We start from the raw sequence: 9,567 nt of genomic DNA on the forward strand, positions 1-9,567 counted from the left end.
AGTGTCTGTAACAGGACCCCCCCCCCCCCACACCCACACACACACTTTCTCCTTTCTCATACAAATCTAATCTTTAATGGGCTTCATTGGTGCCGCCGTGGAATAAGTGTTGCCAAAGCACTTAAGGGGCTTAAGTCAGCGACGTGCTGAAATTATTAAGCATTCCGAGCTCCTGACAAGGATCCCTGCCTGCTCACTTATGCCGAGGCGGCTATGCTAGCATTTAGTACCAACCAATATATAAATAAGGGGAGGAAGATATATTCCGCTGGGACTGGGAATACATGGAGAGACAGACAAAGGAAAGAGGCTGGAAAAAGGACAGACAAAGGAAAAAGGGAAAAGATGGTAGCAGTAGCAGATGGGAAAGACGGGAATAAGGTGTGAGCCAAGGGCTGATGGGATATATGGACTGGTAGCAGAAGGCTAATGCAGAGATTCTATCAGGAGTTTTATCCAAGATTAAACTTCTCTTTGTCCTTAAGGTGCATTTTGGGGAAGAGGAAGTGTCCCATTTATTTTTGGGAGATGGCACATGTGTCTACTGTGGAGCAGCAATCCTGTGTGAGAGAACCCTGAGATGGAACTGTGTGGAGCTTAGATGTTTCCTTAGAGGGAAATTTAGAACATCTCCTCCAATGGTGCTTCAGCATTAAGGAAGCCTGAAGGTTCAGGTTCAGGTCTGAGGCTCATAGTTACAGGTACTGACTAGCAATGACATGTGCTCCGGATGGACTTCTTTCCTTCTGAAATAAACGTTTAATGCTAGCTAATCTCTAGCTAGCTATGATTAACAAGCCTTAACCAAAGGTGGAGCAGCCAGAACGGATCATTTGGGCCTTTTCTTCTCATCCAGGTTTTCATTAAAGAACTTTAAAATCATTTGGACCTCAGTCTGGCTCCTCAATTGTGCGCAACATTTTCTGTCGCTGCTCTTTTGGATATGTTTGTTAATAGCTCGCCTAAAGCAAAGTGTGAGCCGTTAGCAACTGTGTTACTTTGACCTTTCTGATTAAAGTCACCATCCCTCAGACTAGAAACAATCAATCACATGGTTCCGTCAGCCAGACTTCTCGCTTACGTAGCACTTCTGGGCAAAACGATCAATATATTGGTTCTCTCAGTTTGATTGACACCAGAAATAACAAATATTTTCTGTGTTTTTTCATCTATTAATGTTCGATTACTTGTACAGAAAATATATTTGTCATGAATCTTTTCTAGCCTAATGCTAAACTGGTCACTGGACCAATCAGATGATTCTCATCCCATAATTGTCCTCACTTACAGCTGATTCTCTTTAGAGCGGTAGAAACTAACGCTATGACCGAAGCCCAGTCGATGAATTAGCCTGCCGTTGCTAATCACGTCAGGGGGAAAAGCACTGAAATTACTCACAACGTTTCTAAATCTTAGCAGAGTTTTTTCTTTATCTGTTAGGACACACAAGGATAAAAAAAGATAATATATTAAAAATCAGGCCACGTTTGATCCTTCTATGTGTGATGATTCTGTCCCAGTCTAGGATCTTGTCCTCCGAGCTCGAGACCTCTCTGAGAAGAACCGTCGATCAGAAGAAGAAAACGGCAACAACTGGAAACACAGCAAGCAAAATGAAGAGGAAACACAAGAAGAACAAGAGAGAAAAGACTCCAAACGTGCTCATTTATTTTGAACTGGATGCTAACAGCTGGGCAGCGATGTTGTTCTCTGCCTGCTCTCGAGGGCTGGGGGGGGGGGGGGGGGCTACACAGTGACAGAGTTCTAATTAGTAACTGTAGTTGAACAAACACGCCACGGCAGAAGCAAGTTAGCAACCACTAAACTAGCGACTTCCTTCACAGGCGATTGCCGACCCAGGAAGGCGGGGCCGACCCAGGGAGGCGGGGCCGACCCAGGAAGGCGGGGCTGACCTAGGAAGGCGGGGCCGACCCAGGAAGGCGGGGCTGACCCAGGAAGGCGGGGCTGACCCAGCTGCCCCCGGGACAGGTTGCTCACTCACAGCACCAACGCACAAAGACCAACAACATTCACGCCTAAGGTCATTTAGCGTTTTCAACCGTCCAAAAACACACGTCTTTGGACGTGGGCGGAACCTTTTCAGCCCGCGAGAAGCTACAGAGACAAAAGGAGAAGATGAAAACTGAAGCGCTGCCCCACCGGCCCCCAAACCAAGATCAGCCTAAGGAGACAGAGTCCACCAAGAATAGGAAGGAGCCAGCGAGTGCTGAAGACAGGCTCTTGTTTGGGACCTAAGAGGTTCTGCAACCACAATCAGAACCACCCTGGATCCTCCACCAGGTGGAGATCCTGAAGCTGAGAGGACACAGGGACACAGGACATAGGGACACAGGACATAGGGACACAGGACACAGGGACAAGGGACACAAGGACACAGGGACACAGGGACAAGGGACACAAGGACACAGGACACCGGACATAGGGACACAGGACATAGGGACACAGGACATAGGGACACAGGACATAGGGACACAGGACACAGGGACAAGGGACACAAGGACACAGGGACACAGGGACAAGGGACACAAGGACACAGGACACCGGACATAGGGACACAGGACATAGGGACACAGGACATAGGGACACAGGACATAGGGACACAGGGACAAGGGACACAAGGACACAGGACATAGGGACACAGGACATAGGGACACAGGGACAAGGGACACAAGGACATCCTCTCATCAGTTTACCCGCCGTGTTCCTGGCGAGGCTCGAGCCAAGCAACACCTGCGGGACGTCTCCTGTTCATGCCGCTGTGCAAACACCTGCACGGGCGTCCAACCCACAGCACACTTTAGGCTAGAAACTTTTACGTGGGGGGGGGGGGGGGGGGGGGGGGGGCAGCTCTGTCTGTTGAGGACTGGGCAGAAATTCAGAGGGTTCTCGGTTCCAAACCAGGTACCAACAAACACGGAAGGTGTTCTGGTAGGAAAGATGCCAGAACATCTCCAGAGCAATACCAAGGTCCCCTTGAGCAAGGCACCAAACCCCCAGTAGCTCACATAGGCCCCCACCCAGGGTGCTTCACACCATCCTGATCTTCTCTCTTGTAGCTCCACAGATAAGACTCAGCGGTTTACAGGCTGGGTCAGAACCCACTCAGCCCCCCAGCAGAGACGTGGACTCTGGGCCGGATGTGGTCTAGAGTTTGACACATTCGGTGGACACAAACATCCAAGGAAAGAAACACAAAAGGCTAAAAGCAAGAACATCAAACACATGCACACAACTGTGGGTGAACGTCAGTAGAACAAAGCACCAACATGAACATGAAGGAGAGCGAGAAGGAGAAGAATGAGGGTGAGAAGAAAAGCACAGAGGAGGGATAGCAGTGCTAAGAGGCTATCGCTACATGCTAATTTAAATGTTTTATCATGTCGGAGGGATTACATGCAAACACACACACACGGACACACACACAGACACACTCACACACACACACACACACACGGACACACACGGACACACACACAGACACACACATGGACACAGACACACACACACGGACACACACGGACACACACTTGTGGAGAACAAGTGTGAATGAATAAAATGTCTGGGGTGGAAGAGTTGAGGGGAGTGATGAAGTACTGGGTGTGTGTGTGTGTGGGGGGGGGGGGCGTGTCCTCGCCGCCTCCTTCGGACCCGACAGTGTGCAAATGAAAAATGGAGATGAAATAATTAGACAGGCTGAGTCAAAGTGCTCATCTAAATATGTAAATGTGCTTAATTTTCTTTGATTTGCTTCACTGGTTTCACCTCCTCCTCAGCATCCTCTCTTCCTTCCTTCCTTCCTCTCCTCTCCCCTACCCATCCTGCTCCCTCCCTCCCTCCCTCCCTCCCTCCCTAACGGCCGTTCTTTCAGTCTCATCCCACTATGGCATCTCCATAAATCTGTTTTGTTCCGTTTTTGCAGATGCTAAACACACTAGCATTGTGCTAATGGGGTTGAGAATGTGCTTGGTTACTTCATGCACACTTTGGGCTGTGCAAGCTAACTGGAGATGGAGCAACCCCCCCCCACACACACACACACAGAAACACACATGCCAACCACTGCTAGCCACAGCAACATTCTGAAAGTGATTCTGTCTCCAGCTAAGAAACATTAGCTCGTCTCTTCTCCTGAAGCACTTCATCCCTGGGATTGTACACAAAGGCAGGATGGATATAGCATCTAACGAGGGAAGCAGACCAAAGACAAGATGACTAAATCCAGCAAAACGCAAACATGACAAAGCAGCTGAGCTACAGAGCAGCAAGAAGGAGACAGGGATAGCTTAGATCACATGATCACTCTAGATGGGATCTCATTAACATCTAGTCTCTCTGTGAGGAATCTAGGAGTAACTTTTGATCAAAATCTCTCCTTCAACTCACACATTAAATTAGTCTCTAGAAGTGCCTTTTTTCACTTGAGGAACATCACAAAGATCAGGAAGCTGCTGACCCACCATGATGCTGAAGTTAGTCCAGCATTTGTTACTTCCAGGCTGGACTATTGTGATTCTTTATTATCAGGGTGTCCAAACACCTCTTTAAGAAGCCTCCAGCTGATCCAAAATGCTGCAGCCAGAGTTCTGACAGGTATTGACCACAGAGGTCACATGACTCCTGTACTGGCGTCTCTTCATTGGCTGCCTGTTAAATTTAGAATAATTTTTAAAACCCTTCTTCTGACCTACCAGGTCCTCAGAGGCCTAGCTCCATGCTACCTGGAGGAGCTAGTGACACCTTACCAGCCCAATAGACCGCTCCGCTCTCAGAATGCTGGTCTACTTGTGGTTCCCAGAGTCTCTAGGGGTAGAATGGGGGGCCGAGCATTTAGCTACCAGGCCCCCCTGCTATGGAACCAGCTCCCTGTCCAGGCCCCCCCGCTATGGAACCAGCTCCCTGTCCAGGCCCCCCCGCTGTGGAACCAGCTCCCTGTCCAGGCCCCCCTGCTATGGAACCAGCTCCCTGTCCAGGCCCCCCTGCTGTGGAACCAGCTCCCTGTCCAGGTACGGGAGGCTGACTCCATCGCTACTTTAAAAAAAAAAAAAGCTTATTGTTACTAATTCTGTAGTTCCAGTTACTATCATAGACAGACAGATTATCACACTTAGGGGGTCGTCTAATCGTTAGGTCACATCTTAGTTATGCTGCTATAGGCCGAGGCTGCCGGGGTCCAGAAACATGATCACCTGACAGGCCTCTGTCACCCCACTGGGTCATGGTTTCCCCTCCTCTCCTCTAACTAAGAGTAGCTCAGAGTAGCTCTTGTTCCTATCTGCTCATTCAGAATGTGGCATCACTCTTTATACTTGTAATCTTCTAATTTACAGCTCCTGTCTCACTTTTGTTTCTGCTGCTGAGGCATCGCTGCCTGGAGGCGGGTCCACCAGAGGCGGGTCCACCAGAGGCGGGTCCACCAGATGAAGGTCCACCAGAGGCAGGTCCACCAGAGGCGGGTCCACCAGATGAAGGTCCACCAGAGGCGGGTCCACCAGATGAAGGTCCACCAGAGGCGGGTCCACCAGAGGCAGGTCCACCAGAGGCGGGTCCACCAGATGAAGGTCCACCAGAGGCGGCTCCACCAGATGAAGGTCCACCAGAGGCGGGTCCACCAGAGGCGGCTCCACCAGATGAAGGTCCACCAGAGGCGGCTCCACCAGATGAAGGTCCACCAGAGGCGGGTCCACCAGAGGCGGGTCCACCAGAGGCGGCTCCACCAGAGGCGGCTCCACCAGAGGCGGCTCCACCAGATGAAGGTCCACCAGAGGCGGGTCCACCAGAGGCGGGTCCACCAGAGGCGGGTCCACCAGAGGAAGGGATATTGGGCAGAAAACCTAGCAAATATCTGACGTCAGCTTTATTCATGACGAGTTTGGGGCAACAGCTACTATTGATCTCAAACCAGCTAAAGGAACATTTAGGCCTTTTCTGCTTTCTGATTATCTGCTTTGTTATTTATGGTATAGAACAGGAGGCTCCCGGGTCCGTTTGCTTTGAACAAGCAAATCCTCGTTCAAAGCACTTTAATGAGCCAACGGCTCCCAGCGCTGGGTTCATAGACGAGCATCTTTGGCAGGTCTGAATGAGCAACCGAAGGCCCAGAAGGATCATTTTAGATACTTTTTTAAAAGGATTTTTCCATTTTTAATTGTGTTTAATCAACAGCACTGTCATTTAATTAACTCTCAGACACATGAAGGGTTTAAGCCCTAAAAGAAGAAGAGCTCATCCCAGCAACAACCTGCAACGGTGCTACCATAAAAGGTCCTCAGAAGAATATACTTCCTCAGAGGGGGACTCTAATTAGCAGCAATTAAATTCCAGACTAAAAAGCCACAATAGGACATTTACACACCATTACATGCCCAGCGTTCATTGTGCGTTTATCTTCTGGCACAGACTATAACAAACACACACTTGCACATGTCCAAACACACACACACACAAACACAGACACACACAGATACACACAGTGTGTGTGTATGTGCACATGCAACCATTATGTATCAATGTAATCAATACACAGGTAGTAGTTTGAATACAGGGTGTAATTGTATCCGTTGGATGGACAGAAGCTCAGCACAGCACCCTAACCCTAACCTGAAGGCACCTGGTTGTGTGAAGGTCGCTGTTGCTTGCAGCTAAGATCTAATGTCTGTAGGAAGCATCCATGTCAAATTGGAAAAACCATCCTTAAACAGAGGTGGTGGGCTGAGGCACTTCCTGTCACCCACATACAATGCAGTCCTCCACTCCTTCCACCAACAAACCAAACGTTCACACCATTCCAGGAGACCCAGTGGCCCACCACCATGGGATCCAGCAGACAAAGGGGAGACACCTCAACTGGAACTAGGTGAACGACCCGACCAACGACCCTGCCAACGACTCTCAGGTGACCACCCAGATCATTAGCATGCTAATGGGCCACAGGGGCTATATTTTCAAGCTCTGTCCCCAGCGAGTTCAGAACTGAAGAAGCCTTCTGGATAGAAGGAGAAACGTCTTCAAAGAGAAGAAACCCAGTCCAGTTGACAGAGAAAACTACCTTGGATGATTTAGATCATATGCTTTAATGAAGGAAAATATTAATTTTTCATCACTATATGCTGCTTGGAGGACTTCCAAACTTCAGCCGGAGGCAACAAGAAACATATTCCTCACAAAAATAATAAAGACTGCACGACCGCTGAATCCCAAATCAGGGTCACGAAGGAACGTCCTTGAGATTTGTTGGCATGTTCTTCCTCGACTGGCACAACACAAACTCTTGCTCTTTATTGGTCAACCTATTAGTTCGACCATTTTCTTTATTCCTGTTGGGTTCCTGGGGAGGGTGCTGCAGCCTATCACAGCTGCATGTGGGCGAAGGCGGGGGGCCCCACCGTAAACAATCAGGGGTTCGGTTGCTGGCTCAAGGGGGCCTCTGAAGGTGTCCTGCCAGTCCCTTATAGACTGGCCCTACTGTGTCCTACAGGGTTCTGCTGGAATCTGGATGGATGCTTGTAATTAGCAGTCTTGGGAATGTTCCACCCTCAAATGTTCAGATGGGGTTTTGCTGAAATGAAACATTACAAACACGTTGGTAAACCAGATATATTTAGATATATTTAGGCTTTAGTCCTCTTTCTTATCCCCTACAGCGCATGAAGCGTTTGCTTCTGCTGCTGGGTCCTCAAATGGCTGTGGAGGTTTCTGACAGACAAGCCTCATCTGAACCTTCTCTTTGAGAATTAGCAGCACACTTCCCACTAGGGTCCTTTCCGGGTGCTCGTGTGAGGAGATCTGGCTGTAATTGTTGGTCAAATAGGGCGATTATGCAGCTGGGTGCTATCGTCTCAGGGAGCAGGACACTTGGAAAACCTCCTTTCTGTCTCTCTCCATGTCTCTCTTCGCTCCTCTGCCCTGGTGTCTCCATCCATGCCTAAGCTGCCATCCTTCCATCATATCTAGCCCTCCCTGGTGTGCTGTGCTTTTTCGCCTCACTGCCTGTCTTCTTCCCTCCTCCCGCTCCATCCTCCCATTCCTCTCCGTCATTCCAGCTTCCAACCAGCACCTGACACGCTGACGGTTTTGGGTCTTTGGAGAAAAGGTCGGTAATCTGGCTGAAATTGCTCTTTTTTCACGGTGAGATTGAGAATTTCTGAAAAGGGCAAACAGAGATTCATCGAAACCAAACGTTGACTGCAACGAGGATTGTGATGTTATCTAGTTGGACTGAACAGGAAATGGGTGTGCACGTGTGTGCACGTGTGTGCAGACACTGAGGAAAGCTGCCTGCAGTGAGAGGAAGGAGGAAAAAGAGGAACGTCAGCACACATGGCTCGATGGTGAGAACCTGCTGCTCATAAAGGAGCGTAGGAGGTCTGGAGGGACAGGTGGAGAACAAAAGGCACACGGTGGTGAGAGAGCAGCACTGGGAGGAGAGACTGGGATGACAGGTAACTGGGGAGGAGAGACTGGGATGACAGGTAACTGGGGAGGAGAGACTGGGATGACAGGTAACTGGGGAGGAGACACTGGGATGACAGGTAACTGGGGAGGAGACACTGGGATGACAGGTAACTGGGGAGGAGAGACTGGGAAAGGAAAAACATAGATGTGGCAGGAGACAGATGAGGAGGGAGGAATGCAAGATAATAGAGAAACAAGAGAAGATGAAAGGTGGAGCGATGGAGAGAAGGTTCAAAGATGAAGGCTTCCAGCGAACATCGATCAAAGACTTGATGTGAGGGGGAATAAAGGAACGAGTGGGGGCGTGTACCGAGCCCGGAGTCAGGGAAGAGGGGCAACAACAGAACAACTGAGGAGAAGCTGCTTCTTCAAGGAGGAAGCCCCGTTAACTCCTCGCCCGGAGCTTCATCCGTCACTGTCCACACGTGATGGAGCGACAGATCTGCTTTCACGTGTGACGTGAGCAGAATCAGAGAAAAGAAAAGGCAACATTTGACATTTAGAAGAGATTAACGATGTGCAATTAACTTCCCAGACGATTCTCTTTAAATGTCACTGCAGACGCCTCCACACTGCACATAGAGAGCCCCTCCTCAGTCTTACTGTCCACGCCTCCTCCTGCCCCCCGCTCCTCCTCCTCCTGCCCCCCCGCTCCTCCTCCTCCACCTGCCCCCCCCGCTCCTCCTCCTCCCCCCTCGCTCCTCCTCCTGCCCCCTCGCTCCTCCTCCTGCCCCTCCTGCCCCCCCCCCGCTCCTCCTCCTGCTCCTCCTCCCTCAATTTTACATGGACCACGGACCAACCCACGGACCATGGACCAGACCATGGACGTGGCCTCACATGGAGACCAAAGAGGTCGTATGCAGATGTGCTCCTGGTACATTAGATCATCTGGACCACACAACTGATAAACACTTAAATGCTGCTGATGACCTGATTATCTTAACCAGGGAATATTAATAGTGAAGGGAACAGTGGTGTAAACCCACACACACACAAACACCCACACCCACACATACACACACACACATCCACACACACAAACACCCACACACCCACACACATCCACACCCACACACACCCACACCCACATCCACA

The 9,567-nt window shown here is 50.0% G+C and overlaps 1 protein-coding gene across 1 annotated transcript in view; it reads right to left on the bottom strand.

The window, feature by feature from the left end:
• Window positions 1-9,567, bottom strand: part of LOC105418427 (cell adhesion molecule 4-like) — a 69,598-nt gene that overhangs the window by 24,045 nt on the left and 35,986 nt on the right. The gene's annotated exons all lie outside the window — the stretch shown is intronic.

This window comes from Takifugu rubripes, chromosome 7 (assembly GCF_901000725.2).
Source record: "Takifugu rubripes chromosome 7, fTakRub1.2, whole genome shotgun sequence".
Lineage (NCBI taxonomy): Eukaryota > Metazoa > Chordata > Actinopteri > Tetraodontiformes > Tetraodontidae > Takifugu > Takifugu rubripes.